A 24579-nucleotide genomic window follows, 5' to 3' on the forward strand; every position below is an offset into this window, starting at 1 on the left:
ACTTGGACTTGAAAGCATGAATAGTATAAACACTTTTAACAGTATAACAGTACTAAACAATTCCAATAGATAACATTGGTGTCATTACCTTTTTGTTTGCTCAATTATTGCCTCCGTGAATAAAACTTCGGCATTTATCACATCCAAAGAATCTGTTTGGGCGACGAAAAACGTTGAAAGTTTTCCACTTGTATCGCTAGCAACGGCATTAGACTTGTGTTTTTTTTGTCCCAACGTGGTCTTTTTACATCGCTAATTCCTCCGTGTCCGATCGAAAAATCTTGTCTGCGCAAGGTGCAATTCGCGTAGTTTTCACCCTTTTTGGAACGGATAATTATTCCCGGATAGGCTTTTGAATATTCGGTTTAAGACTCGTATGCGATTTTTCTCCGGCTGATTCCATGATCGTTCGCTCGTTTGGAAACAAATGGCAACTGGTGCCTCGTGCTTGGCAGCGGTGCTATAAATAGCCTCGCGCATGGCATTCGGAATGGCTCGATAGGAAGTTACGGGAAGCAGTGTCGATTGTCATTGTTGTTACGCGATTTCGTGAATAAAACTTAAAAAAAAAAAATTTTTTTAATTAATGAAAAAACGTATTTTTTATCACTGCAACCGTAACCCGGAATAGGTTGATGAAAACCGTACTAATTACGGGAAAACCGGAGTAGTTGGCAGGTATGGGAACTCCACAGATCATCTCTTGCCAGTTAAGTGTTTTGTTTAACTGTCTGCCATGTTATTGTTGTTTCATACATGTCATTGCCACAGTGATGAAACAACAACAACCGTACATAAACAAGTAGCGAATAAAGAAAGGTGAGGGGGAAAAAAGGTTTGTACTCACAGTTTGTTGCTCGCCCTCACACAAACAAAGAGTTTAAATCCCAGCAGAGGCAGAAAAGTCAAAGAGTTGTTTTGTTCTAGCAGGAATGAAGAGGCTGGGATCTGCTTGACGAACATCCACGGCGACGGCAAGCTGAGGCACACTGAGACCGGGGGAGGGGGAGGGGGACGGCGGGGGTGAGGATGGAGGGAGAAGGCGGGATATATAAACAGCTGCTCCACGCTTCCTGTTCCAGTGCTCTCAGAGCGCGTGCACCCTCCATCTTCTTCTCCTCTTTGCAAGAAGAAGCCTTCGCGTCGCATCGTGTCCTTTATCGGAGAGACAAGCGCACTCGCGAGGTGGGACGTAAACCGTGGCGAGCTCCTCCGTCAAGCGGGAGGCCAACTTGTGTCTTCCCTGTCGTAAACAACACTTCGTCAAAGTTGGAGGCAAGCGTCTTTAATCCAAACGATGTGTGGGAAGGAATGTTGCCGCTTCGAGCTCGGAGAGTTCTGTTGTCCTGAAAAGGTCACATGCTTGTCACATGATGCGCTGCTCCGCCCTCGTGCACTTTGGTGTTTCTGCACACAGCTTGGCGCTCAAACAAAATGTTCAAAAGCAACGTCTTGGGAGACGTCTTAGTTTTTTTGGGCAAAGACGGAGAGAGTGATGGTAATCCTAGAAGTGGACATAAAACATACATTGACATACAGGTAAAAGCCAGTAAATTAGAATATTTTGAAAAACTTGATTTATTTCAGTAATTGCATTCAAAAGGTGCAACTTGTACATTATATTTATTCATTGCACACAGACTGATGCATTCAAATGTTTATTTCATTTAATTTTGATGATTTGAAGTGGCAACAAATGAAAATCCAAAATTCCGTGTGTCACAAAATTAGAATATTACTTAAGGCTAATACAAAAAAGGGATTTTTAGAAATGTTGGCCAACTGAAAAGTATGAAAATGAAAAATATGAGCATGTACAATACTCAATACTTGGTTGGAGCTCCTTTTGCCTCAATTACTGCGTTAATGCGGCGTGGCATGGAGTCGATGAGTTTCTGGCACTGCTCAGGTGTTATGAGAGCCCAGGTTGCTCTGATAGTGGCCTTCAACTCTTCTGCGTTTTTGGGTCTGGCATTCTGCATCTTCCTTTTCACAATACCCCACAGATTTTCTATGGGGCTAAGGTCAGGGGAGTTGGCGGGCCAATTTAGAACAGAAATACCATGGTCCGTAAACCAGGCACGGGTAGATTTTGCGCTGTGTGCAGGCGCCAAGTCCTGTTGGAACTTGAAATCTCCATCTCCATAGAGCAGGTCAGCAGCAGGAAGCATGAAGTGCTCTAAAACTTGCTGGTAGACGGCTGCGTTGACCCTGGATCTCAGGAAACAGAGTGGACCGACACCAGCAGATGACATGGCACCCCAAACCATCACTGATGGTGGAAACTTTACACTAGACTTCAGGCAACGTGGATCCTGTGCCTCTCCTGTCTTCCTCCAGACTCTGGGACCTCGATTTCCAAAGGAAATGCAAAATTTGCATGGTTGGGTGATGGTTTGGGGTGCCATGTCATCTGCTGGTGTCGGTCCACTCTGTTTCCTGAGATCCAGGGTCAACGCAGCCGTCTACCAGCAAGTTTTAGAGCACTTCATGCTTCCTGCTGCTGACCTGCTCTATGGAGATGGAGATTTCAAGTTCCAACAGGACTTGGCGCCTGCACACAGCGCAAAATCTACCCGTGCCTGGTTTACGGACCATGGTATTTCTGTTCTAAATTGGCCCGCCAACTTCCCTGACCTTAGCCCCGTAGAAAATCTGTGGGGTATTGTGAAAAGGAAGATGCAGAATGCCAGACCCAAAAACGCAGAAGAGTTGAAGGTCACTATCAGAGCAACCTGGGCTCTCATAACACCTGAGCAGTGCCAGAAACTCATCGACTCCATGCCACGCCGCATTAACGCAGTAATTGAGGCAAAAGGAGCTCCAACCAAGTATTGAGTATTGTACATGCTCATATTTTTCATTTTCATACTTTTCAGTTGGCCAACATTTCTAAAAATCCCTTTTTTGTATTAGCCTTAAGTAATATTCTAATTTTGTGACACACGGAATTTTGGATTTTCATTTGTTGCCACTTCAAATCATCAAAATTAAATGAAATAAACATTTGAATGCATCAGTCTGTGTGCAATGAATAAATATAATGTACAAGTTACACCTTTTGAATGCAATTACTGAAATAAATCAAGTTTTTCAAAATATTCTAATCTACTGGCTTTTACCTGTAGGGCAGGGTCTGGCTGCTCAGCAATACAACACATTCATCATCAATTATTGACAAACACCAACTGTGGATATCAGACGTTAAAGTTGTTCATACAATGTGTTATACAGCAATGCTTCTTAATAGGGATGTCTGATAATATCGGGCTGATAAATGCTTTAAAATGTAATATCGGAAATTATCGGTATCGGTCTCATAATTATCGGTATCGGTTTCTAAAAGTAAAATGTATGACGTTTTAAAACGCTGCCGTGTACACTAGTGATGGGTCCGGCAACACCGATGCATCGGCGCATGCGTCGAGCTCATGGAGCAAAACCCTGTGTCGGTGCGCTTACCGCTTTTAGAAAGTCACGTGACCGATCATGAGCTGTTTTGGTCACGTGACCGATACGCCAACTGTGTCGCCTCCTCTGTGCCCTGTGAGCGGGTCTTTTCTACAGCCCGAGAAATAATAACTAAGAAGAGAAATCGTCTAAAATGTAATACGTCGGAAAAACTTTTTTTTTTTTTTTTAATAAAAATGTATAAAAAAATCAAATAAAAAACATTCCCAGTCCACAATCATCCACAACACGTTCTCTTAGATTTCCATGTTATGATACATGTTCACATTATTTATTGACTGTATCTAAAAAAGATAAAAATATATTTTTATTTAAATGAAGATATGAAATAATCCTAAATGAAATACAATGACTCGGTTTATATTATTGTATATACTAGGGCAGGGGTCACCAACGCGGTGCCCGCGGTCACCAGGTAGCCCGTAAGGACCAGATCAGTCGCCCGCTGGCCTGTTCTAAAAATAGCTCAAAGAGCAGCACTTACCAGTGAGCTGCCTCTATTTTTTTAAATTGTATTTATTTACTAGCAAGCTGGTCTCGCTTTGCTCGACATTTTTAATTATAAAAGAGACAAAACTCAAATAGAATTTGAAAATCCAAGAAAATATTTTAAAGACTTGGTCTTCACTTGGAATAAGCGGTAGAAAATGGATGGATGGATGGGTCTTCACTTGTTTAAATAAATTCATTTATTTTTTACTTTGCTTCTTATTACTTTTAGAAATACAATTTTAGAGAAAAAATACAACCTTAAAAATGATTTTAGGATTTTTAAACAAATATACCTTTTTACCTTTTACATTTCTTCCTCTTCTTTCCTGACAATTTAAATCAATGTTCAAGTAAATGTATTTTTTTTTTTATTGTAAAGAATAATAAATATCTTAGCTTCTGGTTTTTCGACGAAGAATATTTGTGAAATATTTCTTCAAACTTACTATGATTAAAATTCAAAAAATTATTCTGGCAAATCTAGAAAATCTGTTGAATCAAATTTAAATCTTATTTCAAAGTATTTTGAATTTCTTTTAAAATTGTTGTTCTGGAAAATCTAGAAGAAATAATGATTTGTCTTTGTTACAAATATAGCTTGGTCCAATTTGTTAAATATTCTAACAAAATGCAGATTGGATTTTAACCAATTTAAAACATGTCATCAAAATTCTAAAATGTATCTTAATCAGGAAAAATTACTAATGATGTTCCATAAATTCTTTTTTTAATTTTTTTCAAAAAGATTCAAATTAGCTAGTTTTTCTCTTCTTTTTGTCGGTTGAATTTTGAATTTTAAAGAGTCGAAATTGAAGATAAACTATGTTTCAAAATTTTATTTTAATTTTTTTCGTCTTTTCTCCTCTTTTAAACCGTTCAATTAAGTGTTTTTTTCATCATTTATTCCCTAAAAGGAAAAAAAAAATGTAGGACGGAATGACAGACAGAAATACCCATTTTTTTATATATATAAATTTATTTATTTAGCTATTCTTGTTTAAATCACACTTACAAATGACAATATATTTATTTATTTAAGTGTGTATCAAACTGGTAGCCCTTCGCATTAATCAGTACCCAAGAAGTAGTTTTTGGTTTCAAAAAGGTTGGTGACCCCTGTACTAGGGCATCAAATCAGTGTCAGTTGAGTCGGTCCATAGGTTGCCTGTAGGGATTTTTAATGTCCAGCAGATGTCAGTATTTAGTGACACAGTATCGACACAGTATCAATACAGTTTTGCAATGTGTCGAAACGCTTCATGACGCCTCATCAACCCATCACTAGTGTACACGGACGTAGGGAGAAGTACAGAGCGCCAATAAACCTTAAAGGCATATCCTTTGCGTGCATGCCGTCCGAGTCACGTCATAATATCAACCGGCTGTTCTCAGCACAAATTAATGCAAGTCATACTTGTTCAACAGCCATACAGGTCACACTGAGGGTGGCCGTATAAACAAGTTTAACACTGTTACAAATATGCGCCACACTGTGAACCCACACCAAACAAGAATGACAAACACATTTCGGGAGAACATCCGCACCGTAACACAACATAAACACAACAGAACAAATACCCAGAATCCCTTGCAGTACTAACTCTTCCGGGACGCTACAATATAAAAAACCCCTGATACTCCCAACCCCACCCACCTCAACCTCGTCATAGTCTCTCTCAGGGAGAGCATGTCTCAAATTCCAAGCTGCTGTTTGGATAGATAGATAGTACTTTATTGATTCCTTCAGGAGAGTTCCCTCAGGAAAATTAAAATTCCAGCAGCAGTGTACAGAATTGAGATCGAATTTAAAAAAGTAAAAAGTAAATAATGGGGGTATAAATGGAAACAGAATAGAAAAATATTACAATAAGAATCAAAATAAAAAGCAACAATGAGAAAAAAAATATAACAGTAAAAAAAGAATATAACAAGAGAAACTAGGCAGTAGTGACCATGTTATGAAAAAGTATTGCGCTGTTATTGTTTTGAGGCACGTTAAAAAAAATTATGCACTTTGTGACTTCAATAATATATATGGCAGTGCCATGTTGGCATTTTTTTCCATAACTTGAGTTGATTTATTTTTGGAAAACCTTGTTACATTGTTTAATGCATCCAGGGGGCATCACAGCAAAATTAGGCATAATAATGTGTTAATTCCACCACTGTATATATCGGTTGATATCAGTATCGGTAATTAAGAGTTGGACAATATCGGATATCGGTAAAAAAGCCATTATCGGACATCTCTACTTCTTAACCATAAGTGGGCTGCCAGCGCCCCCTAGAGGGCAGGCAAAAATATCTCCTTCTCAGCTGTGGTTTGTACGTTACTGAGTTGTAATACACTTTTCCGCCACATGTGGCAGTAATGACAGTTTCAAACAAAGACAAGAAGTCTGAAGAGAAGTTTCTTAAGACCAAAAATTATGACTAAAGTAGTGAAGCTGTATTTTCATTTGCACTTTCATTTATTTGACAGTTTAGTTAAACATATGTATGAGTAATTTAGTTCATTATAGCACCACATAATTGTGTGTATATTTATTTTCCTCTGTTATGCAGTATATTTTGTAAGAAGGTTTCTGAAAAAAAGTAATTATAGGTACTTGTTCCTATAATTACGCCCGAACCGCGGATAATCCGCGGATCGGGCGGTTGTGTCCGCAAACCGCGCATCTCTAATATATATCAATACAGTCTGCAAGGGATACAGTCCGTAAGCACACATGATTGTGCGTGCTGCTGCTCCACTAATAGTACTAACCTTTAACACTTCATTTTACTCATTTTCATTCATTACTAGTTTCTATGTAACTGTTTTTATATTGTTTTACTTTCTTTTTTATTCAAGAAAATGTTTTTAATTAATTTATCTTATTCTATTTTATTAATTTTTTTAAAAAGGACCTTATTTTCACCATACCTGGTTGTATAAATTAGGCATAATAATGTGTTAATTCCACGACTGTAATTAAAGAGTTGGACAATATCGGAATATCGGCAAAAAGCCATTATCGGACATCCCTACTTTGTACCAAAAACATCAATTATTAAACCGTTTATTTCCCGTTACTTTTAGAACAGGGGTGCTCATTACGTCGATCGCGAGCTACCGGTCGATCTCGGAGGGTGTGTCAGTCGATCACCAGCCAGGCATTAAAAAAATAGTCCTAAAAATGAGCGATCATAAATCTTCACTATGACGTCACTTTCGTCACTTGATTGACATTCACGGCACCCGAGGGTCTTCTGAGATGACGCTGGCTGCTGCCAGCTCATTAAAATTACCGACTGGAAGGCGAGAAACACTTTATTTCAACAGACTCTGGCGCCGTACCTGTCGTCAACACTCCAAAGACCGACTGCATTAGTTGCGCTAACAAAATAAGAGTTTCAGAAAGCTGGCGTGCACAAGCTAGCAAGCTACGGAGTTTGCCGACAATGTATTTCTTGTAAAGTGTATACAAAGGAGTACAGAAGCTGGACAAATAAGATGCCAAAAACCAACCACTTTCATGTGGTATTGGACAGAAAGGAGGACTTTTTTTCTCCTCCATTCGAAAATGCGGACGTTATCAGCACCACATGATTCCAATCAATGCAAGTCATCAGAATCAGGTAATACACCAACTTATATTCTTGTCTTCATAAAAGAAAGGAATCTATATGTGTTAAACATGCTTGTATTATCTTTAAACACCTTTAACCTGTTAACAATATTAACTATATGTGTTAAACATGCTTGTATTATCTTTAAACACATTTAAGTTAACAATATTAACTATATGTATTAAACATTCTTGTATTATCATTAAACACCTTTAATTTATTAACAATATTAACTATATGTGTTAAACATGCTTGTATTATCATTAAACACCTTTAACTTGTTAACAATATTAACTATATGTGTTAAACATGCTTGTATTATTAAATAAATAAGTAAATATAAATGATATATATGAATGAGGTAGATCCCCACGACTTGATCAATTGAAAAGTAGCTCGCCTGCAGAAAAAGTGTGAGCACCCCTGTTTTAGAACAAAACATGCATCAAATTAAATGCACGTTTGATCAAAAAAATAGTATAAAACTCGTTTCACATTAATAAAGTGTAAAAAATGTTATGTGGGGCCCCAATTTGTGATGACGTCATTGAGTCGAACGTTAATTAAGAAGTGGATACACTTAAATAATTATTTATAACAATGGGGCAGGGCCGACATCCGGGCAACTGAGCTACATACGGGTTCTTCGAGCCATAGCAACCTGACTGGCGTTGAAAACAAACCGTCGCCATTACTCTTTAACCTGTCGACCTGCGCTGATTAAACCCGTCATTCTGCCTCCAAAATGCCAAAAAACGGTGTTGTTTTTGGTTGTGCAAACCACAACTGGAAACAGGGAAAACAAAGGTCGTATTTTGTTCTGCCAAAGCGTGCTAAAAGCCCACAGAGACGAGACAAATGGTTCGCAGCTTTACACCGGGAAAACGAGGACGGTTCTCACTGGAGTCCCCCAAAATCCCGGGTCGTGTGTTCGGATCACTTCGTTTCTGGTAAATATAAGGAACAAAAATCCACCTTCTTAACCACAACTTGGCTATACCGTCCATGCTAATGTTGAACCCGTTGAATTTTTACTGAATAACGTTCGACAGCTGAAGTTGTTGTTGTTGCACAACAATAACATACGGTATAAAGGCTATTTCCAGTAATTCAGCAAATAATAAATCATAATACTGAACTGAATTTGAATGAGCTCTCTACAGATATAATAAATATAGATACTGGTAGCCACCGTGTCATCCTTATTATCATTTATCAACATACCTTGGGTGATTTAACAATTTTTATGTGATTTATTTGTTATATAACAACCGAAGCTAACAACCGACCTGGTGCGCTTGTGAGGTAGACATAAAGATTTCCAAATTCCATGTCCGGCCATTGTGTAGGATTATCAGTCCACGCATCTGCTGGAAGGCGGTAAGGGCAGTCGTTTAATCCGACTACAGAACATTTTAACTCGTATCTTAACCTAGCCTCACTGGAAAGACTATTTACATAATCATACGCCATTTAGAACAGTTTAAAATGCCGTGAAACCTCGTTAAATGCCTTTTCTGTCAATGCTGTGTTCGCTGTGAGCTGGTTTGTTTTCAACGAATTCAATATGGCGACCGGTTGCTAGGGGATTGGCAGGCGGAAGTGACGTAGGTCCGCCCTCGCCTATTAAGAAGTGGATGCACTTAAATAATTATTTATAACAATAAGAGTAACTTTGTAAACGCTGAGCTGTGGCATTTTATTCTGAAACCCCCCCAGGAAGTATAGCTTTTGTTTCTTCTTCTGTTTTTATTTTTTTTATTGACTTTGGAGGGCGAAGTGAGAACTCTAAACACTTTGACGATTAAGTGCGCATTTTACTTTTTTACTCCACGAAACAGCGTGACCTAAACTCACAAATACCAGTGTATTCCAGGTAAGTAGACACCGTTTTGCTAATTAAATGTTGTCAATTAACATGAGCTGTAAGACGGAAGTAATAGTTAGTACACATGCTAGATGTATTAGGACTGTCTCGATTCAAACTTTGAATTAAATGGACTGCAAATGCTTCAATCTCCACAATATTCACACATAAAAAATCTAAAATATAACTTACTCATATTGTCACTCAAAGGTCGAAAAACGAACGGCTTGGATGGAGGAATTAACAACCTGCTTAAGCACCTGTTGACGTTTAGCTAAGAATGGACTTTCTGATACGTCACTTCCGGTTGTTGCTTATTGGCTCATCACTGACATATGAACCCTAGTGGCCAGGAAGAAAATGACATACATTCAAATACAGTTATAATGGAACATGAAAATGTTGAATTTTGACTATTATTATTATTATAACTATTGAAGAATATAATATATTTTTTTTAAATGACCAATATCCAAGATATTTGGATATGGAAGTAGAATAGTCTCACATCAACTTATATACAAACCCCGTTTCCATATGAGTTGGGAAATTCTGTTATATGTAAAAATAAACAGAATACAATGATTTCCAAATCATTTTCAACCCATATTCAGTTGAATATGCTACAAAGACAACATATTTGATGTTCAAACTGATAAACATTTTTTTTTTTTTGCAAATTAAATAAATGATAAATGGGTTGTACTTGTATAGCGCTTTTCTACCTTCAAGGTACTCAAAGCGCTTTGACACTACTTCCACATTTACCCATTCACACACACATTCACACACTGATGGAGGGAGCTGCCATGCAAGGCGCTAACCAGCACCCATCAGGAGCAAGGGTGAAGTGTCTTGCTCAGGACACAACGGACATGACGAGGTTGGTACTAGGTGGGGATTGAACCAGGGACCCTCGGGTTGCGCACGGTCACTCTCCCACTGCGCCACGCCGTCCCCTTAATTAACTTTAGAATTCGATGCCAGCAACACGTGACAAAGAAGTTCGGAAAGGTGGCAATAAATACTGATAAAGTTGAGGAATGCTCATCAAACACTTACCGTATTTTCCGCACTATTAGCCGCACCTAAAAACCACAAATTTACTCAAAAGCTGACAGTGCGGCTTATAACCCGGTGCGCTTTATATATGGATTAATATTAAGATTCATTTTCATAAAGTTTCGGTCTCGCAACTACGGTAAACAGCCGCCATCTTTTTTCCCCAAAGAAGAGGAAGTGCTTCTTCTTCTACGCAAGCAACCGCCAAGGTAAGCACCCGCCCCCATAGAACAGGAAGCGCTTCTTCTTCTACTGTAAGCAACCACCCGCCCGCGTACAAGAAGAAGAAGAAGCGCGCGGATATTACGTTTCATTTCCTTTGTGTGTTTACATCTGTAAAGACCACAAAATGGCTCCTACTAAGCGACAGGGATCCGGTTCATGAAAAGACGCAATCTCTCCATCCGCACACGGACTACTATTTCACAGCAACTGCCTAAAGACTTTCAAGAAAAGCTGGCTACTTTCCGTGCATATTGTAAAAACAAGATAGCTGAAAAAAAGATCCGGCCAGAGAACATTATCAACATGGACGAGGTTCCACTGACTTTTGATATTCCTGTGAACCGCACTGTGGATACAACGGGAGCACGTACGGTGAATATTCGCACCACAGGGAATGAGAAGTCATCCTTCACTGTGGTTCTAGCTTGCCATGCTAATGGCCAGAAACTTCCACCCATGGTGATATTCAAAAGGAAGACCTTGCCAAAAGAGACCTTTCCAGCCGGCGTCATCATAAAAGCTAACTCGAAGGGATGGATGCATGAAGAAAAGATGAGCGAGTGGTTAAGGTAAGTTTACGCGAAGAGGCCGGGTGGCTTTTTTCACGCAGCTCCGTCCATGTTGATATACGACTCCATGCGCGCCCACATCACGCTGGTTTTTAATATATTATTAAAGTTTGACTGACCTATCTGACTGTTTTTTTGACATTCCTTTAGCGCAGTTAGATGCGGCTTATAACACGGGGCGGCTTATAGGTGGACAACGTTTTGAAATATGCCGTTCATTGAAGGCGCGGCTTATAACCCAGGGCGGCTTATGGTGCGGAAAATACGGTATTTGGAACATCCCACAGGTGAACAGGCAAATTGGGAACAGGTGGGTGCCATGATTGGGTATGAAAGTAGATTCCATGAAATGCTCAGTCATTCACAAACAAGGATGGGGCGAGGGTCACCACTTTGTCAACAAATGCGTGAGCAAATTGTTGAACAGTTTAAGAAAAAACCTTTCTCAAGCAGCTATTGCAAGGAATTCAGGGATTTCACCATCTACGCTCCGTAATATCATCAAAGGGTTCAGAGAATCTGGAGAAATCACTGCACGTAAGCAGCTAAGCCCGTGTCTTTCGTACTCTCAGGCTGTACTGCATCAACATGCGACATCAGTGTGTAAAGGATATCACCACATGGGCTCAGGAACACTTCAGAAACCCACTGTCAGTAACTACAGTTGGTCGCTACATCTGTAAGTGCAAGTTAAAACTCTCCTATGCAAGGCGAAAACCGTTTATCAACAACACCCAGAAACGCCGTCGGCTTCGCTGGGCCTGAGCTCATCTAAGACGGACTGATACAAAGTGGAAAAGTGTTCTGTGGTCTGACGAGTCCACATTTCAAATTGTTTTCGGAAACTGTGGGCGTCGTGTCCTCCGGACCAAAGAGGAAAAGAACCATCCGGATTGTTATAGGCGCAAAGTGGAAAAGGCAGCATGTGTGATGGTATGGGGGTGTATTAGTGCCCAAGACATGGGTAACTTACACATCTGTGAAGGCGCCATTAATGCTGAAAGGTACATACAGGTTTTGGAGCAACATATGTTGCCATCCAAGCAACGTTACCATGGACGCCCCTGCTTATTTCAGCAAGACAATGCCAAGCCACGTGTTACATCAACGTGGCTTCATAGTAAAAGAGTGCGGGTACTAGACTGGCCTGCCTGTAGTCCAGATCTGTCTCCCATTGAAAATGTGTGGCGCATTATGAAGTCTAAAATAGCACAACGGAGACCCCCGGACTGTTGAACAACTTAAGCTGTACATCAAGCAAGAATGGGAAAGAATTCCACCTGAGAAGCTTCAAAAATGTGTCTCCTCAGTTCCCAAACGTTTACTGAGTGTTGTTAAAAGGAAAGGCCATGTAACACAGTGGTGAACATGCCCTTTCCCAACTACTTTGTCACGTGTTGCAGCCATGAAATTCTAAGTTAATTATTATTTTGTAAAAAAAAATAAAGTTTATGAGTTTGAACATCAAATATGTTGTCTTTGTAGCATATTCAACTGAATATGGGTTGAAAAGGATTTGCAAATCATTGTATTTCGTTTATATTTACATCTAACACAATTTCCCAACTCATATGGAAACGGGGTTTGTATATCAATATGATATTAATACATATGCATATATTATTAAATATACAAATACAAATACAAATGTGATATACTAATAAATAAGTAATTTGTATAAATAAACGTGTATTTGTAAATATATTTTTGAGATTTGAAAATATATACAAATAAAATGTATAAATATAAAAATGTGACATACAAATAAATTAAGAATTTGTATAAATAAACGTGTATTTGTAAATATATTTTTGAGATTTTAAAATATATACAAATAAAATGTATAAATATAAAAATGTGACATACAAATAAATTAAGAATTTGTATAAATAAACGTGTATTTGTAAATATATTTTTGAGATTTGAATATAAATATGCTTGATTTTGTATTTGTATTTATATTGAATTTGCATATGTGGATCGCTTTTTTGCTTTTGTGTCGACGAGACATTCCTCCCACAAACCAGATGCACAAATAAATGTGACCTACACACTCCCCTGAACAACCAGCAGAGGGCACTGCAGCCTGATAAGAGATCAGTATCTACATCGGGACAAGGTCATTAAACGGCATCGATACAATGAAATAAGCAGCTAGCACGGTCTTTCAGATTAACTGGATAAATTAGCATTAGCAAATACAACGCTAATGTTAGCTAGCTCAGGACAGTTTTGCATTCCCTCTGTAAAGACGTGGATTGTTTTTGTGCAGAGAACTCCGGGTGTTTTGCATATAAATGCTCTGTGACCCAGACCGCTCTGGCTGCAGTGCCCTCTGCTGGTTGTTCAGGGGAGTGTGTAGGTCACATTTATTTGTGCATCTGGTTTGTGGGAGGAATGTCTCGTCGACACAAAAGCAAAAAAGCGATCCACATATGCAAATTCAATGCAAATACAAATATAAAATCAAGCATATATATATTCAAATCTCAAAAATATATTTACAAATACACATTTTATACAAATTCTTAATTTATTTAAATGTGACATTTTTATATTTCTAAATTGTATCTGTATATATTTTCAAATCTCAAAAATACATTATAATACAAATGTATTTATACAAATTATTTATTTATTTGTATATCACATTTGTATTTGTATATTTATAAATACATGCATATGTATTAATATCATATCGATATGTATAAGATGATGTGAGACAATTTTACTTCCATATTTGGACACCCCTAACTTCCACGGACACGCATTTATGCCTGTCAGTAAGTACTTTCTTTGTTTGGTTTTATAATGGCCACAGTTTGACCCTGGAACAGATTAAAGAACTTAACATGATTGTTGTTTTGAAATAAGAACTTGAAAGTCAACCAGTCTGATGAAAGGGATTGTGTGAAACAGGGGCGTCACTAGCTTTTAAGGACAGGGGGGGCTTTGCCCCCAGGAGATGCACAGAATGCGAGTGAATGTTACGCACGAGCACAAAACTTCACAAACGGCTAACAAAGATTTAGAAATTATTCATTGTTATTATTATTATTTTAAAAAAATGCACGGGACGAAATGAAATGCTCCCCGGGACGATGGCTTTTAACCATTTTTTTTCTTTTTCTTTATATGTATTTATTCATTTTACATTTTATATTAAATGTCTTGGTTTTTCCTCCCTCTGAAAATCCTATGAAATGTTTAACAAACCATCTTATAATAATAAAAAAACAGCTATTAATGTAACAATACAATAAAACAAATATATTTAATGATGTTGTTTTCATTATCTTAACAATAGGCTAATGTATATTACTTTATATAGATTCTACAAGAAACACAAAATTTAAATCCATCCATCCATCCATCTTCTTCCGCTTATCCGAGGTCGGGTCGCGGGGGCAGCAGCCTAAGCAGGGAAGCCCAGACTTCCCTCTCCCCAGCCACTTCGTCCAGCTCCTCCCGGGGGATCCCGAGGCGTTCCCAGGCCAGCCGGGAGACATAGTCTTCCCAACGTGTCCTGGGTCTTCCCCGCGGCCTCCTACCGGTCGGACGTGCCCTAAACACCTCCCTAGGGAGGCGTTCGGGTGGCATCCTGACCAGATGCCCGAACCACCTCATCTGGCTCCTCTCCATGTGGAGGAGCAGCGGCTTTACTTTGAGCTCCTCCCGGATGGCAGAGCTTCTCACCCTATCTCTAAGGGAGAGCCCCGCCACCCGGCGGAGGAAACTCATTTGGGCCGCTTGTACCCGTGATCTTGTCCTTTCGGTCATAACCCAAAGCTCATGACCATAGGTGAGGATGGGAACGTAGATCGACCGGTAAATTGAGAGCTTTGCCTTCCGGCTCAGCTCCTTCTTCACCACAACAGACCGATACAGCGTCCGCATTACTGAAGACGCCGCACCGATCCGCCTGTTGATCTCATGATTCACTCTTCCCTCACTCGTGAACAAGACTCCGAGGTACTTGAACTCCTCCACTTGGGGCAAGATCTCCTCCCCAACCCGGAGATGGCACTCCACCCTTTTCCGGGCGAGAACCATGGACTCGGACTTGGAGGTGCTGATTCTCATCCCAGTCGCTTCACACTCGGCTGCGAACCGATCCAGTGAGAGCTGAAGGTCCTGGCCAGATGAAGCCATCAGGACCACATCATCTGCAAAAAGCAGAGACCTAATCCTGCAGCCACCAAACCAGATCCCCTCAACGCCTTGACTGCGCCTAGAAATTCTGTCCATAAAAGTTATGAACAGAATCGGTGACAAAGGGCAGCCTTGGCGGAGTCCAACCCTCACTGGAAACGTGTCCGACTTACTACCGGCAATGCGGACCAAGCTCTGACACTGATCATACAGGGAGCGGACTGCCACAATCAGACAGTCCGATACCCCATACTCTCTGAGCACTCCCCACAGGACTTCCCGAGGGACACGGTCGAATGCCTTCTCCAAGTCCACAAAACACATGTAGACTGGTTGGGCAAACTCCCATGCACCCTCAAGGACCCTCCCGAGAGTATAGAGCTGGTCCACAGTTCCACGACCAGGACGAAAACCACACTGTTCCTCCTGAATCCGAGGTTCGACTATACGGCGTAGCCTCCTCTCCAGTACACCTGAATAGACCTTACCGGGAAGGCTGAGGAGTGTGATCCCACGATAGTTAGAACACACCCTCCGGTTCCCCTTCTTAAAGAGAGGAACCACCACCCCGGTCTGCCAATCCAGTGGTACCGCCCCCGATGTCCACGCGATGCTGCAGAGTCTTGTCAACCAAGACAGCCCCACAGCATCCAGAGCCTTAAGGAACTCCGGGCGGATCTCATCTACCCCTGGGGCCTTGCCACCGAGGAGCTTTTTAACTACCTCAGCAACCTCAGCCCCAGAAATAGGAGAGCCCACCACAGACTCCCCAGGCACTGCTTCCTCATAGGAAGACGTGTTGGTGGGATTGAGGAGGTCTTCGAAGTATTCCCTCCACCGATCCACAACATCCACAGTCGAGGTCAGCAGAACACCATCCTCGCCATACACGGTGTTGATAGTGCACTGCTTCCCCTTCCTGAGGCGGCGGATGGTGGTCCAGAATTGCTTCGAAGCCGTCCGGAAGTCGTTTTCCATGGCCTCACCGAACTCCTCCCATGTCCGAGTTTTTGCCTCTGCGACCGCAGAGGCAAAAAAATAAATGATTTACAATTGCACACACAAGGTTTTGTGCAGCTTAACTCATTGTAAAGGAAGATAATGTGCTTCGTACACCTGCAGGACCGCAAGCAAGGTCGCAGAGAAAATGCGGACTGGAATTTGAGTGATGTGGGCATTTTCTATATGAACAAGTGGAATGGATTGGATACCGACGCACTAAAGGGGCTCTCTACCTTACGCTACTAAGTGAGGGGAAACTGAGTGAATAATAACAGGTTATATGATTATTTATTTAAACTCATATTTGGGCCACTTTATAATGAATATGTCGGCATTTATTTGTAAAAAAAAAACAAAAAAACACCAAATTATTTAGGGGGGGGGGCTTAAGAATATTTTAGGGGGGCTTGAGCCCCCCTAAAATAGGCCTAACAACGCCAATGGTGTGAAATGCGACCTAAAAGAAAAAAACAACATGCTGGCACCTTGCTCAAGGGCACGGCGGCAGCAGTGAGGAAGCGAACCTGTTATGGTTTACTGAGAGGAGGTGACGGCAAACAGACACCAGGGGGCAGTATATACAATTATTTATTATATATATAGTCAATATATATATATATATAAATAATAATAAACAATACTACTGAACTAAGGAAATGAAGTGTGAACTAGAATACAAGAGTGTGTGGTGTAAGACTATGTGTGTAGTTAGCTGAAGTGTGTTACCAAGTGTTGAAGAGAGCAAACGAGGCAGTCCATGGGGCAGGCAGGTGATCTGGGGCGAGAGTGAGGCGTTAGAATCCAGGGGCGAGAGAAAGGTCTAGGAACGAAGGATACAGTCAGAGTCCAGAGTGAGATCCAGGCGAAAGTGAGACGCACAGCTCACTTTACAGGCGACGGAGGGTACTGCAGGGACACGGGAGAAGACAAGGGACAAATCAAGGCACGGAGAGGAAACATGAATCGAGCATAAAGCTTGTTGCTTACGGTACACCATGAGAAAACTAAGTTCCCGCCCTGATCCTTGGGTCCACTGGTCCTTTATTGAGCTTGCCCTCATCAGACCCAGGAGTGTAGATTGCCGGTGAGTGATTGCAGCTGGTGGCTGCTGCAGGGCGGGGACGCGCGCGGCGCGTCGCTGGATGTGCGCACCCGTGGGCGTGTCCCGAGGTGCGCACAGACGGATGAGCGGCGTTGGCAGGAGCCTGAGCCGTAACAGAACCAGCAACCCGATCCCATAGTCCACGTTTGTTTTTCTTGGCTGGGCTTCCACCTGACACCTTCTGGTCGCCAAGTCAAGTCGCTACCGCCCCCCTAGTGACACCACGGGACTTCAACCTTCCCGCCTTTAAAAAAAGCTCCTCCAAAGTACACGTGACGAAATGTTGCATCATCGCTGGTGGGACCGATCGCCTTTGTTGACGTCCTCTTTTACACGCACAGAGAACATTTGTTAAAAGTTACGTTTTATTGGAAGTCCTCACGAGGTCCCAGAATAGAGTCCGGGCCTCGGGCGTGTTGTGGTCCAGACCTCCAGACTCTTCCAATTGAATCCAATGTTCTGGAATGTTTGCTGTTCCCACAGCTTGTTGTCTCAAACAAAGGAGTAATACTGGGTCAAAAAAAACTTATTTTTCATCATCTGTTTTCACCAAGTACCACCTCAGAAAAAAAAAACCACCACCATAATGACCAATGTTAAAATAGCGTGGTAGGCCCAAGTATTCATTAAAAAAACAAGGCAAGGGTTTTGTTTAACAAGTATATCATACTTGCCAACCTTGAGACCTCCGCTTTCAGGAGGTGGGGGGTGGGGGGGCGGGGCTAAGAGGGGAGGAGTATATTTACAGCTAGAATTCACAAAGTCAAGTATTTCATATATATATATATATATATATATATATATATATATATTAGAGATGCGCGGATAGGCAATTTATTTCATCCGCAACCGCGTCAGAAAGTCGTCAACCATCCGCCATCCACCCGATGTAACGTTTGATCAGAACTGCACCCGCCCGCCATCCGCCCGCACCCGCCCGAAGTTTTATTTACGGAGGCAATAATTGAGCATGGATTTCCAATCGCACTGGCTGATCACATGGGACAGTTAAATGTTTGTAATGCAACCTTTAAAAATCATTACGCGGTGATCGCGGTCCCAAAAATAAACTTTTCTTGCATGATAATGTCCAGAAAAATTCGCTTTATATTACTATAGAGTCCTTTTAACGAATGAGTTTGATGGTTTGTCACAAACCTTAAATGAAAGAAGTCCTTTGTTCTCCTGCACCATGCGTGCGCTTTGGCCTTGCTTCGTGTTTGGTGCTCAATCTTGTCGGCTGTATTTCACAGCACGACATACTGTTAAAAGTGTTTATACTATTTATGCTTTCAAGTCCAAGTTGAAGAAATCTTGTTAAATGTTGACAGCATAACTACCAAAATACAGAAGTATGTCCTTAATATTTTTGCAGTGCTATTTCTGTTGAAAAGTTCAAATGATTACATTAGAGATGTGATGTGCCACTTTTCAAGTGTCTGATGGCTTCAATTAATTTTCATTCATTTTTCATATTTTGAATTCTTTTGAAAGGCTTACAAAAAAACTACATTTGAATTGTAATTCCATGCTATTGACAGGACTATTAATTTTAATGAAGTTAGCTTACCATGTTTACAGTATGATAATTGTGATAGAAATGTGAATTTTAGGCACAGAATATTTTTTACAATTGAACAAGGCAGTAGATTATACAAGCTTGGACAGAAAGTTAATAATGACACCAATTTTTTTTTTTAATGGAATTGTTTAGTACTGTTTTACCATTTGTTTACTGTAAAAAGTGTTTATACTTTCAATGAACAAATTGAAGTCTTGTGAAAGGTTGACAGGATAACTGGCATTAACTGTCAAAATAATTTCAAACTATTGAAGTTAGCTTACAGAATAAACATGTCAATCAACCCATATGATTTTTGCTGTAATATTTTTGTTTTGAAAAGTCACTGTGACTGATAGAAAAGTGATGGTTTTAGCAACATTTTAACCTGTCTGAATGCTAATAATCATTTTGCGTCGGGGGGGGGCGAAGCCCTGAACCCTCCACCAGGACTTTGTCCTGGACCTACCGGGGCCTGCGGTCCTTGGACCCTGGCTACTAGGTTTTTCTGATTTCAAAAGTTGGCAGGTATGAGACATATTTGGTCACTGCATGACTGCGAGCTAATCGATGCTAACATGCTATTTAGGCTAGCTATATGTACATATTGCATCATTATGCCTCATTTGTAGCTATATTTGAGTTCATTTAGTTTCCTTTAAGTCCTCTTAATTCAATTTATATCTCATGACACACTATCTGTATGTAATATGGCTTTTATTTTTTTGCGGCTCCATACAGATTTGTTTTTGTATTTTTGGTCCAATAGGGCAGGGCCGACATCCGGGCAACTGAGCTACATACGGGTTCTTCGAGCCATAGCAACCTGACTGGCGTTGAAAACAAACCGTCGCCATTACTCTTTAACCTGTCGACCTGCGCTGATTAAACCCGTCATTCTGCCTCCAAAATGCCAAAAAACTGTGTTGTTTTTGGTTGTGCAAACCACAACTGGAAACAGGGAAAACAAAGGTCGTATTTTGTTCTGCCAAAGAGTGCTAAAAGCCAGAGGTGGGACCAAGTCATTGTTTTGCAAGTCACAAGTAAGTCTCAAGTCTTTGCCCTCAAGTCCGAGTCAAGTCCCGAGTCAAGACAGGCAAGCCCCGAGTCAAGTCCAAAGTCAAGACTGGAAAGTCTCAAGTCAAGTCCTAAGTCCTGCATTTTGAGTTTCGAGTCCTTTCAAGTCCTTTTAACCACAGACTAATATATTAACACAGATTGTGTATGCTTTTCAAACGCTGTATTTATTTATTAAAACAAGTGCATTTTAAATTGCAGGAAAGAAAATTGTGCTGACATTGCACTTTATAATAGCACTATTAACCAGTCATTTTAAACATTAACTCATTCCTTTACAGATCAAACACATTGAAAAATAAAGTGCAAATGTACTTATTTGTACAAAAGTGTTAACATTGAAAAAACATGACATATACGTGAACATAACAAAAAAGTTGTACTTTTTATATGTCAGGGCCCTATGCTGCATTGCATTTGCAAAAGACCAAATTAGCCAAGAGTCTGTCAGTCATTTGTGCACGATGGGGGCGTAGTATGATGCCACCATGGCTGAAAACTCGCTCCACTGGAGCACTGGAGGCAGGCACTGCCAAGACTCTCATGGCCACTCGGAACAGTGAAGGAAGAGTCTTCATGTTCAATGCCCAGAACAAAAGGGGGGAGAGAGTTGTTTTGGGTTGGTGCACTACTTGTAAGTGTATCTTGTGTTTTTTATGTTGATTTAATTAAAAAAAATAATAAAATAAAAAATTATTTCTTGTGCGGCCCGATACCAATCGATCCACGGACCAGTACCGGGCCGCGGCCCGGTGGTTGGGGACCACTGAGGTAAACAACCAACAGAATGTCAGAAAGCTAGCTAAAACGGTACACATATTCATAATATAGTATACATTTTAACTGACCTTTATTTTACCATTTTTGTCTTTTTTTAGGTGGCTAAAATACGCGGTGCTGCTGACCGCCGTCTAACGTTACGTGTGATATATTGACTAACGTAACCCTGCTTAAAAAAAATCACTGAACAAAAAGTATGAATAAGGTAGTGAACTGCAACAGATTCCCGTGTTTGCAATAACGTTATAACGTTAGCAGTGAGTTTACAGCCTCACTGATTTAACTACACAGCAAATAAAAGTCACGTTACTTAGCCAATAAACGTTATCTTACATTCAAAACTTACCGTTCTTTGTGCAACTTCAAATGCCGGACGAAGTTGGAAGTTGTTGCCTCTCCATCAGTCATTTTGGAACCGCATGTGTTGCATACTGCAAACCGTTTTGTGTTGACCACCTCGTAATTTTTATACCCAAACTAAATTATTTTAGGCATCATTTTTTGTTCACTGGCGTGTGGTTTGGACATGTCTTCTTCGTTGGTTGTCCTGCAATTTGATTGGATGAATGCTGTGTGATGAAAACCAAGTAGATCTAATTTGATTGGCTGTTGTACTGAGAGCACACCAGCTGACACACGCAACGCTGATAGACAAGTACACAATGAAAAATACGGAGCGCTCCCGAATAACTTTTTCATCTTTGGGTTTTGGGGAAAGTAGCAAGTCATGTCAAGTCATGTCAATTCAAAAGGCTCAAGTCCAAGTGAAGTCACAAGTCATTGATGTTAAAGTCTAAGTCGAGTTGCAAGTCTTTTTACATTTTGTCAAGTCGAGTCTAAAGTCATCAAATTCGAGTCTGACTCGAGTCCAAGTCATGTGACTCGAGTCCACACCTCTGCTAAAAGCCCACAGAGACGAGACAAATGGCTCGCAGCTTTACACCGGGAAAACGAGGACGGTTCTCACTGGAGTCCCCCAAAATCCCGGGGTCGTGTGTTCGGATCACTTCGTTTCTGGTAAATATAAGGAACAAAAAAATCCACCTTCTTAACCACAACTTGGCTATACCGTCCATGCTAATGTTGAACCCGTTGACCTTTTACTGAATAACGTTCGACAGCTGAAGTTGTTGTTGTTGCACAACAATAACATACGGTATAAAGGCTATTTTCGAAAACCGGTTTCATTTAAATTTGCACTTAACGGTTGGGTTTTTAAAAACCAATAAACCCTATAATTTTCATGTCGCCATTTAATCAACTTTTCAAGACAGTCGTAAAATGCTGTCTGCGAGTCTCCTTTGTTGTAATCAAACATTACTTGTAGTTGTAGCCCTCAAATCTCTCAATATTTGTTCATTTTTTCCCCTCTCAGGACAACCTGTAAAGAATCCCATGCACCATCCATCTTACCTCACCTGCCACAGAGTGGAAAGAAGGCATCCCATAGGATGGACAGTTACGAGCGACATCAACTGACAACTTCAAAGCGTGAATCGGCAGCATAGAACTCAAAAGGTACAAAGAAACACTGTGGGAAACGACTACCTTTCAGTGATCTAACGGAAAGGACAAATGAGTGTGAAAACATTGAGCCTGCTGCAAAAACGCCTGTAATTTTAAATAAATAATTCAGTTAAAAAAAGGAACAGTAATTCAGCAAATAATAAATCATAATACTGAACTGAATTTGAATGAGCTCTCTACAGATATAATAAATATACAGATACTGGTAGCCACCGTGTCGTCCTTATAGGCGAGGGCGGACCTACGTCACTTCCGCCTGCCAATCCCCTAGCAACGCGGTCGCCATATTGAATTCGTTGAAAACAAACCAGCTCACAGCGAACACAGCATTGACAGAAAAGGCATTTAACGAGGTTTCACGGCATTTTAAACTGTTCTAAATGGCGTATGATTATGTAAATAGTCTTTCCAGTGAGGCTAGGTTAAGATACGAGTTAAAATGTTCTGTAGTTGGATTAAACGACTGCCCTTACCGCCTTCCAGCAGATGGTATAGCCAAGTTGTGGTTAAGAAGGTGGATTTTTTGTTCCTTATATTTACCAGAAACGAAGTGATCCGAACACACGACCCGGGATTTTAGGGGGACTCCAGTGAGAACCGTCCTCGTTTTCCCGGTGTAAAGCTGCGAGCCATTTGTCTCGTCTCTGTGGGCTTTTAGCACGCTTTGGCAGAAAAAATATTGAGAGATTTGAGGGCTACAACTACAAGTAATGTTTGATTACAACAAAGGAGACTCGCAGACAGCATTTTACGACTGTCTTGAAAAGTTGATTAAATGGCGACATGAAAATTATAGGGTTTATTGGTTTTTAAAAACCCAACCGTTAAGTGCAAATTTAAATGAAACCGGTTTTCGAAAATAGCCTTTATACCGTATGTTATTGTTGTGCAACAACAACAACTTCAGCTGTCGAACGTTATTCAGTAAAAATTCAACGGGTTCAACATTAGCATGGACGGTATAGCCAAGTTGTGGTTAAGAAGGTGGATTTTTGTTCCTTATATTTACCAGAAACGAAGTGATCCGAACACACGACCCGGGATTTTGGGGGACTCCAGTGAGAACCGTCCTCGTTTTCCCGGTGTAAAGCTGCGAACCATTTGTCTCGTCTCTGTGGGGCTTTTAGCACGCTTTGGCAGAAAAAATATTGAGAGATTTGAGGGCTACAACTACAAGTAATGTTTGATTACAACAAAGGAGACTTGCAGACAGCATTTTACGACTGTCTTGAAAAGTTGATTAAATGGCGACATGAAAATTATAGGGTTTATTGGTTTTTAAAAACCCAACCGTTAAGTGCAAATTTAAATGAAACCGGTTTTCGAAAATAGCCTTTATACCGTATGTTATTGTTGTGCAACAACAACAACTTCAGCTGTCGAACGTTATTCAGTAAAAATTCAACGGGTTCAACATTAGCATGGATGGTATAGCCAAGTTGTGGTTAAGAAGGTGGATTTTTGTTCCTTATATTTACCAGAAACGAAGTGATCCGAACACACGACCCGGGATTTTGGGGGACTCCAGTGAGAACCGTCCTCGTTTTCCCGGTGTAAAGCTGCGAACCATTTGTCTCGTCTCTGTGGAGCTTTTAGCACGCTTTGGCAGAACAAAATACGACCTTTGTTTTCCCTGTTTCCAGTTGTGGTTTGCACAACCAAAAACAACACCGTTTTTTGGCATTTTGGAGGCAGAATGACGGGTTTAATCAGCGCAGGTCGACAGGTTAAAGAGTAATGGCGACGGTTTGTTTTCAACGCCAGTCAGGTTGCTATGGCTCGAAGAACCCGTATGTAGCTCAGTTGCCCGGATGTCGGCCCTGCCCTATAATCATTTATCAACATACCTTGGGTGATTTAACAATTTTGATGTGATTTATTCGTTATATAACAACCGAAGCTAACAACCGACCTGGTGCGCTTGTGAGGTAGACATAAAGATTTCCAAATTCCATGTCCGGGGCCATTGTGTAGGATTATCAGTCCACGCATCTGCTGGAAGGCGGTAAGGGGCAGTCGTTTAATCCGACTACAGAACATTTTAACTCGTATCTTAACCTAGCCTCACTGGAAAGACTAT

The 24579-nt window shown here is 40.6% G+C and overlaps 1 protein-coding gene across 3 annotated transcripts in view; it reads right to left on the reverse strand.

The window, feature by feature from the left end:
- The window catches only part of gpr4 (G protein-coupled receptor 4), a 67269-nt gene extending 57565 nt beyond the window's left edge, over positions 1–9704 (reverse strand). For 2 of the 3 annotated variants that reach the window (XM_061972226.1, XM_061972223.1), the window contains exon 1: positions 848–1401. The gene's annotated coding sequence lies outside the window, so the exon portion shown is untranslated. Of the gene's footprint in view, positions 1–847; positions 1402–9634 lie in introns of those variants that run through there. The other variant, XM_061972224.1, reaches the window with a different exon arrangement.
- Between the last annotated feature and the right edge of the window lie 14875 nt (positions 9705–24579).

The sequence above is a fragment of the Nerophis lumbriciformis genome, linkage group LG17 (genome assembly GCF_033978685.3).
Source record: "Nerophis lumbriciformis linkage group LG17, RoL_Nlum_v2.1, whole genome shotgun sequence".
Classification (NCBI taxonomy): Eukaryota; Metazoa; Chordata; class Actinopteri; order Syngnathiformes; family Syngnathidae; genus Nerophis; species Nerophis lumbriciformis.